Source organism: Mus caroli, chromosome 7 (assembly GCF_900094665.2).
Source record: "Mus caroli chromosome 7, CAROLI_EIJ_v1.1, whole genome shotgun sequence".
Classification (NCBI taxonomy): domain Eukaryota; kingdom Metazoa; phylum Chordata; class Mammalia; order Rodentia; family Muridae; genus Mus; species Mus caroli.
In genome coordinates this window covers 18,407,358-18,415,701 of record NC_034576.1, presented here as the reverse complement: position 1 = coordinate 18,415,701, position 8,344 = coordinate 18,407,358, and the positions used below count along the sequence as shown (strand labels likewise).

At 48.3% G+C, this 8,344-nt stretch overlaps 1 protein-coding gene across 2 annotated transcripts in view; it reads right to left on the bottom strand.

Moving 5' to 3' along the window:
- Nucleotides 1–8,344, bottom strand: part of Fbxo46 (F-box protein 46) — a 17,835-nt gene extending 9,491 nt beyond the window's left edge. Inside the window, exon 1 of one of the 2 annotated variants that reach the window (XM_021167249.1) lies at nt 8,267–8,344. The gene's annotated coding sequence lies outside the window, so the exon portion shown is untranslated. The remainder of the gene's footprint in view (nt 1–8,266) is intronic. The other variant, XM_021167248.2, reaches the window with a different exon arrangement.

Sequence of the window (8,344 nt, the reverse complement as noted above, 5' to 3'; positions counted from 1 at the left end):
CTGGCTTCTGAGGTGGGTGCTGCACACCTCTGCCTGGCTTCTGAGGTGGGTGCTGCACATCTCTGTCTGGCTTTTGAGGTGGGTGCTGCACACCTCTGCCTGGCTTCTGAGGTGGGTGCTGGGGATCTGAGCTCAGGTCGGCATGTTTGCAGAGCAGGCATTTTGCCAACTAAACCAGCAGTTCCCAACCTGCGGGTCACGACCCCTTGGGATCTTATAACATATCCTGCCTATCAGATATTTACATTACGATTCATAACAGTAACAAAATTACAGTAATGAAGTAGCAAGGAAATAATTTTATGGTTGGGGGTCACCACAACATGACGAACTGTATTAAAGGGTCACAGCATTAGGAACCACTGGACTAAGCCATCTTCCTATAGTGTTCTTGTTGTTATTATTATTATTTTTTAAATGGATCAAAGATCCTCTATTTTAAAGTCTGTGTGTCTGTGCACAGCTAAAGGTGTTGGAGGCCAGGAAAGGGTGTCAGATTCCCTGGAGCTACAGTCACAGATGGTTGTGAGTCACCTGACATGGGAGATGGGAACCAAAGTCAGGCCCTTTGCAAGAGCAGCAAGAGCTCTTAATGTTTGAGCCACCCCATCCAGCCGGTCCGAGTCATGTCAAAGACTAGGAAGGAAGCTCAGGCAGGGACGGGCTAGGCAGGGCTAGGCAGCAGCCTTTGCTCACACTGAACTGAGGCAATTCTGTCCAGATTACCCATGCTTGCTGGGCATGGACTACACCACTCAGTTGTCCGAGCCATTACAGTCACTGCTGGCTGCCTAAACTACTGTCCCCCACCTACCTCCAGGACTCACCCTTTATCTCCTTCAGGCTTGGCTCAGAAATTGCCTCTAGGAGGCCTTTGATACAAGCCCACAGCTTCTACCCAACAGAACACAAACTCTCAACCCTCATTAGTTTTTCTCCTTAGCACATATCACGCTGCCCACTGTACTAACCATTTTGCTTATTAAGTGTGCTGTCTGCCTCTCCTTATTGATGTGAAAGCTCGAAGGCAGACATTTCCCTGTGTCTCACTATGTAGTACAAGCTTGTCTCAAACTGGGGAACCTCCTGCCTCGGTTTTCTCAGGCCGGCAAATGACAGATGTGCACTACCATGGCTAGCTTGGCTGGCATGCATGTCTGTTCTTTGTCTCAAGTTTGCCTTCTTGAGACACAGTGCCCACGCGTCAGCCCCTGGGAACAAGCACAGGCTCTAGGTCCCAACCTCAGGGTGGTTGAATCCAAATGTGCATTTCTTTAAACAGCCCAGGTTACCATGCCCACTGAAAGCTGGAGAAGCAGCCCCTAGCATGTGGGAGGTGTGTAATACATGCGGTCTGAACGAGTGAATGAGCAGGTGGCCTGACTGCTGGCCAACTTTTGTACATCTACTGTTGGAGACATCTGCATAGCTGGCCACTGCAGCCAGCTGCCCAAGAAAATCCCAGCACCTCTCTCCTGGGCGGCCCCTACTACCTTCCCGGGCTATCCTTGACCTCTTCCTCACCTCGATTCTGCTTGGAACACTTGTCCTCTGTCACTGCTCAGTGGCAGTGAGTTGGGTAGGTGAGAGGCTCTCTCCCCTCCTGGCTATGCATTTGTTTCAGGAGGTCTCTCTTTGTAGCTACCCTGGATCCTTGAGTGGCTCACTGATACCTTGGGGGTCCACAAGCCCTTGCTCATCCATGGCTCCCCTGAGCCACCCATGGCTATTTAATTTAACCTGGGCATCAGATTATCTAGCTCTCTAAAGTTCAGCTACTATGCCATCCTCAATCTTGTTCTACAGTGTTAAGAACTAAGGTATGGAGGGTTAAGCAGCTTGTTTGACAGCCTAAGGTGGGAAAACTGGGACACAGGGAAGAAACCTTGCCTGGTTTCTGTCTGCTTTCAGGATCTTTAGATGTCCAAATGTTTAGATGGTTCTGCCCTGAGGATTATTGGTCAGAAACAACTTCAAAGCAAGCCTGATGGCCACATCTGTAATTCTAGCTCTGTGGGAGGTTGAGGATGGAGGATATCACAGGTTCAAAGCCAGCCTGAGCAACTTTCAGGGAGCCCTGCCTCCTAAGAGGAGTCTGAGGGCATGGCTCAGGAGTACAGCGTGTGTCTCGAATCCACCAACGAGGAGCTGCAGGTGCTGTGCTGCTCAATGCTCAGTGTTTGAGTGCTTGCCTGGCAAGCAGAGGGCCCTGAACTCTCCCCCAGATACAGAAGCAAATAATAGGGAGGCTGGAGAAATGGCTCAGAAAGGAAGAAGCACTGGCTGCTCTTGAAGAGGAGTCGGACTCAGTTTCCAGCACCCACATGATAGTTCACAACTGTCCGTAACTCCAGTTCCAGAGGATCTAATGTCCTCTTCTGGCCTCTGAGGGCACTGTACACATATAGTCCACAAACATGCATGCAGGCAAAATATCCATACACATAAAAATACACGTATTTGAAAAAAAAAAAAAACCCAACAACAACAACAAAAACAAGGCCAAGCATGGCAGTGCTCAACTTTATAATCCCAGCGCTTGGGATGCAAAGGCAGACAGACCTCTGTGAGTTCAAGGCCAGCCTGGTCTAAAAAGAGTACCAGGACAGCCAGGGGTATATTATACAGAGTAACCCTATCTTGGAAAAAAACAAACCAAACAAACAATAAAGCCACAAACCTATTCTGTAGCTAGCTGTGGTGGTGTATCCTTTAATCCCGGTACTTTGGGCCAGACTGAGGTGGGCAGATCTCTGCATTCAGGGCCAGCCTGGTCTACACAGTGAATTCAGGCCAGCCGGGGCTACCCAGTGAGACACTGCCAAAGGCAAAACAAAAGAAAAACCTACACTGTGACAAGTGCAGTTCCAGGCATTGGGGACACACAGGGAACAGAAGACAGAAATCCTTGTCCTCAAGGGGCTGACATACTAATTGGATAAAGGGAAAATAAACTTGCTGGCAGTTTCCAGGCAGAAATAAACAAATACACAGGTGAGAGGCTGGGCTGTATGGAAGTTGACTTTATGATTTCAAATTAAGGAGTCAGTAAGGATACAGAGAAGCCATGCCCTTTTCTGTAAGAAGGCAGGTGCCAGAGGCAAACTCTTCAGGAAAGCTGTGCTTTGAGGGAGGGTCAGGGCTGGAGAGCTGGCTTAGGGGTTACGAGCACTGGCAGCTCTTGCAGAAGATCCCCATCAATTCCCAGCACCCATGTGGTGGCTCACAACTGTCTGTTCCAGGGGATCGCATGCCCTCTTCTGGCCTTCACGGGCACGGCATGCACATGGTATAGACATAGGTACATACAACACTCAAAACATAGGTAACGTCAATCTGCATAAAAAGTGCTAGCCAGGCAAGCATGAGGACCTGGGCTTCATCATACCACCATGTAAAAAGCAGAGTAAGGTGGCATACAGAAATAGGAAGATCCCTGGAGCTTGCAGACACACACACACACACACACACACACACACAGACACACAGGCATACTATATGATCAAGCCTCAGCCAAGCAAACTGAAATCCAATTTCAGTTTTTTGGGATTTTTAAAATAAAAGTTAAAAGAACACAGTACTTGGAGTCTGTGATCCCAGAACTTGGGAAGTGGAAGCAGGAGAGTCAAGGTCATTGTTGGCTACACTGTGAGTTCAACACCAGCCTGTGCTATATGTAAGACTCCTCCTCTTAGAAGAGGAAAGAAAAACAACACTTCCCTGTGGTGGCACAGACTTATAATTCCAGCACCATATAGTTGGGACAAAATGACCAAAGGTTGGGGCCAGCCTACACTACATAGTGAAGCAAACACTTGGTGGCTCCTGCCTTTTAATTTCAACACTCAGTGGGTAGAGGTAGGCAGATCTCTGTGAGTCCTGGGCTAGCCTGGCATACTTAACACGTTGCGTCTCAGAGCACTGGAGCTACACAGTTAGAATGTGCAACACACAAAACAGACACAACGGAGACACAAAGGAGAGTGAATGCAGAATAATCTGGAAATCTGATTCCTCTTTCTTTCTCCCTAAGACAAACAAATGGAGGGCACGGGGTGGGGGGAGATGGGGGGAGGGCATGAGGGTGGGATAGGGGTATGGGGGGAGGGCACGAGGGTGGGATGGGGGGATGGGGGCAGTGTCAGCTCACCCAGCTGTGACACACAGGGACAAGTGAGAGATGTTCCGCTTTACCTTAAACCAATAGGTGTTTAGGTAATTTAAGAAAGAGTGAAGAGACGATGTTAAAAGTTCTCAGGGGGTGGGGTGGGAAGACAGGGGCCACATCCCTGTGTGCCACAACAATGCGGTGCAGGCAAGGCAACGTGGGCATGAAGGGCGCCTGAAAACTGAACGCAAAGCTGCTTGTGCCAGAGAACAGTACTCTGGCATCTTGAAAACAGGGAGCCCCAGAGGGCAGAGGCCAGTCTGCCTGCAGTCCAGGCCCTGGCACCTAGCAGAGGCTCTTAGGAAGTGAATCCAGCCAGTAAGGTGACTATGGCCCTTGCCGCCAAGCCTAACCAACCTGAATCCACAGGATGGAAGGAGAAAACTGGCTCCTGCTGACCTCCACAGGCACCCCATACAACATGCTATTCAATAAATAGACGAAGGGTTTAAGTGAAACCCCATTTTTCAGATGACAGCCTTTCTTCCCCTTCCCTCCCTGCGCCCATTCTCTCTTTCTAGAAAACATGAAGTCCAGGCTAGCCTGAACTCCAGATCTTCCTATTTCCACCACCATTGGGCTGTGATGACAGGCTTGTGCCACCACAAACAGCTTTAGTGTTATTTTCTTGAAAGAATGAAAACCCCAGAAGGCTGTCATCCTTACTGAGCATTTTAAATACATGGCCTTATTATCAATTCCTTAGGAGGACATCATGGGCTAAGTATGGCCCCATCTTAAAAATGGTAGAGCATGCCTTCAACTCCCACACTTGGAAGGCAGGTGGATCTTTGTGAGTTCAAGGCCAGCCTGGTCCACATAGAGTTCCAGGTTAGACAGGGCTACATAGAGAAACGCTGTTCTAAAAAAGAAACAAAGAAGAAAGACTCCAAGCAAGTGGCCTAAAAGACCCATACTGGGTTGCTGCAACGGCTGAGTGGTTAAAAATGCTACTCTCCTTCCTGAGGTTGCAGGTTCGGGGCCCAGCACACATACACCAGGCTGTCCTCAGCCTCCAGCTCCTGATCTAACTGCCCTCTCCAGGGAGGCACGTGTTCAAACAATCCACACCATACACACAATTATATGTCAGGAGCCATGATGGGACAAGCTAATAACTAGCAGGTGATCATCCTGAGATGGCCTGCTTCGGATTATTATATAATCTGCGACAGGTTCGCCCTTATTAAGCAAGGCTGTAAGGGAATTCATTTTAGGAAAGAGTCCTGCTATTAATATGCTTTTCCTGTTATTATTAAACATAACAATCACTAAGTAGTAGCACACCCCTTTGGAGCAGATCTCTGCAGATCCACGAAGATGTACTGTCTTGTAGTGATACTATATAGACAAATAGACGATTTAAGTCTTAATGACGTGAGAATTCTTAAAGTTTTGTTTTGTTTTTTTGTTTTTTTTCGAGACAGGGTTTCTCTGTGTAGCCCTGGCTGTCCTGGAACTCACTCTGTAGACCAGGCTGGCCTCAAACTCAGAAATCCGCCTGCTTCTGCCTCCCGAGTGCTGGGATTAAAGGCGTGCACTACCATGTCCAGCTCATAGGAAACTTTTTACAACTTAGTAATAAATGCTATAATCATTTTTCTAAGTGTCCCCTTTTTCTTCCTTTAACTCCGGACTAGGACTAGCAGGCTGAAAGTTCGAGCCGAGCAGCTCCTGTTGAGATAGTACAAAGGCTATTCACTTAACCCTTTGCTGTTTGAGGAAGATGTGCTAAGTGCATCACAGAAGACAGGGCGGCTACAGTTAGCAGAGTAACTTAGATAAGTGAACTTCTGATTATACAGCGACCCTAAACATCCCATAATACCAAGTCTTACCCCGGAATCCTAAAACAGTCTTACCCTCTGCTGACCCTCTTCCTCCTCCACTGCCTCAAGAAGAACCCACAAGAAAGAACCCCATGCCAATTATATACTAAGACCAAATTGTTTCAAATTGAATTACAAAGTTGCTAAACTTCCCAGAGAAGACATCCCCTGCCTGCCCTGACTAAAATGTTAGAGGGCACACTTATAGGCACAACCACAACAACATCAAGAAAACCAAAAGTCAAAGTAACCAAACAAAACCCCAACCCACTTGCCAGCAGCAGTATTTCTAACTCACTGGAAGACTTGGGCAATGGGCCAGACCGGGACAAGTGAATTATTAATATTTGGCTGGAGACAGATTAAGTTTCTGAGCACCTTTCTAGGAGTTTTGCTTAGACTTAGTAACTCAGGAATGGGGAGGACAGGAAAGGTAGAACTAGAAAAATCAGGAAAAAGGGGGAGGCAACTTGAGAGCAAGGGACAGCATGTCCCGTGCCCCCTCACTGGGTCCTCTCCTACCTCCTTTATCTGGTTTTGCCCATTCACTTCAGAAACAAAAACATGACCCAATGTTGTAGTTTAGCTGGTAGCCTAGCATGCACAACACCCTGAGTTTGATCCCCAGTACAGCATAAACCAGGCATGGTAGTGCACACCTATAATCCCAGAAATCAGGATATGGAGACAGGAGGATCAGAAGTTCAAGGCCACCCTCAGCTACACAGTTCTTAGCCAGGCTGGAACACATGAGTCCCTGTCTCAAAACAACAACAAATCATATCTGGGCACCAGTAGTGATAAACCTCAGCACTCTGGCTCCTGAGGCGGGAAGAGCAAGAGTTAAGAGGCCAGCCTGAGCTACACAGCAAGTCCCAAGACAACACCTGTGTACTATGCACTTACTCTAAGCACTTTCCAAACATTAGCTCCCTAAACTCTCTAGCCTACCAAGGTTATGGATCTCATTTAATAGCTGGACAGAGTTCCAAGAGTTGCTCAGGTCACAGAAAAGAATTAAATCCTATCTGACAGTTGTTCTGGCTGGGTGTCTCCACCAAAGCAGATTCTGACCCAGACTGCAATTGTATATTTACCATTTAATGTTGGCTGACATGGAGAAGATTGCTTAAACTCTCCGTGCCTCTACTTGCTTCCTGTGAAATGAAGATCTACACTTAAGGCACCGCCTGAATCCAGTGAGTTAATACACACACAGCTGAAGCCGAACCTGGGCATTTCTTAGAAAAAGATGCTAGCAATAAAGGGGTAGGGCTGGGGACGGGGGTGTCCCCTGCATAAACTGTGGTGTACATAGACTATTGTCAGGCTTTGAGAAAATGTCTGGGGGCTGGACTGAAGAATAGGAAATCTTTTAACAACTTGAACCCAGTCAACATTCCTGGGACGGGAGCTTTCCACCGACAGCTTTGATGCTGGGACTTAACTTTCCTACCGAAAATATCAATTTTTATGGAACCTCCCTTTAGCTATCTTCAGAATGGCCTGCTTGTTCTCACCATACAAATAAGGTCACAAGAAGGTTACAGAGAGACCTGCACAGGTCACAAAAGAGGATAAGGAACCTGAAAGCTGGACTGCCCCCACAAAACACTGTATCTAGATACGACCGGGGCTAGAAGGGTGCTAAAGGTTGTCTCTATGGACCCCATCTGGTCATATCAACCCAGAGTTCTGTGGCTGTCCAGTTTATTGGTAGTTTTTGGTTGGATTAAGACACGATATTGACAGCCACGCTCCTAACTCACGCACCCTACAACGCCTCCTGGTCCTAGAAGCTAACCTGAACCATCGATGACTTCTACCTCCCATCTCTTCAACTGGCCTTGCCGCCCCACCTCGCAATCCCGCAACCCAACCCAATGCATCAGTGGTTAGCCTCTCCCTTCACTCATTTATCCCGGACTCCTATGCCTTTCCACATAACCAGGCTAACTAACCTCTCTCGAAATTACCCACTCAGGGTCTCTGATCTATTCAGCCAGGACTCCAACTCCGAGCCTCACTCCCCCAGCTCCCAATCCCCTTGATAGCTGATTCCAAAGCTCGACTCTCTCCACCTCCAAGACCCCTCCCTAGCCCCCATTCTTCTACTTCCTCGGGCTCCCGTTCCTCTCAATCCCCACCCACAGTGATCTCCCCACACCCAGCCCTTTCTTTAGCCTCAGTTTGCTTCCTCTCGAACCCAAGTCCTGAACACCCCGCTCATACTCTCAAGCACCCGCAGGACCCAGCTTGGGGCTCTCACCATCTCCCCGCGCTGCAGCTCTCCCGACTACGCGGGTTTCCCCCACTCGCTCCTCTCCAGCCTCCCCTTCCGGGTTCT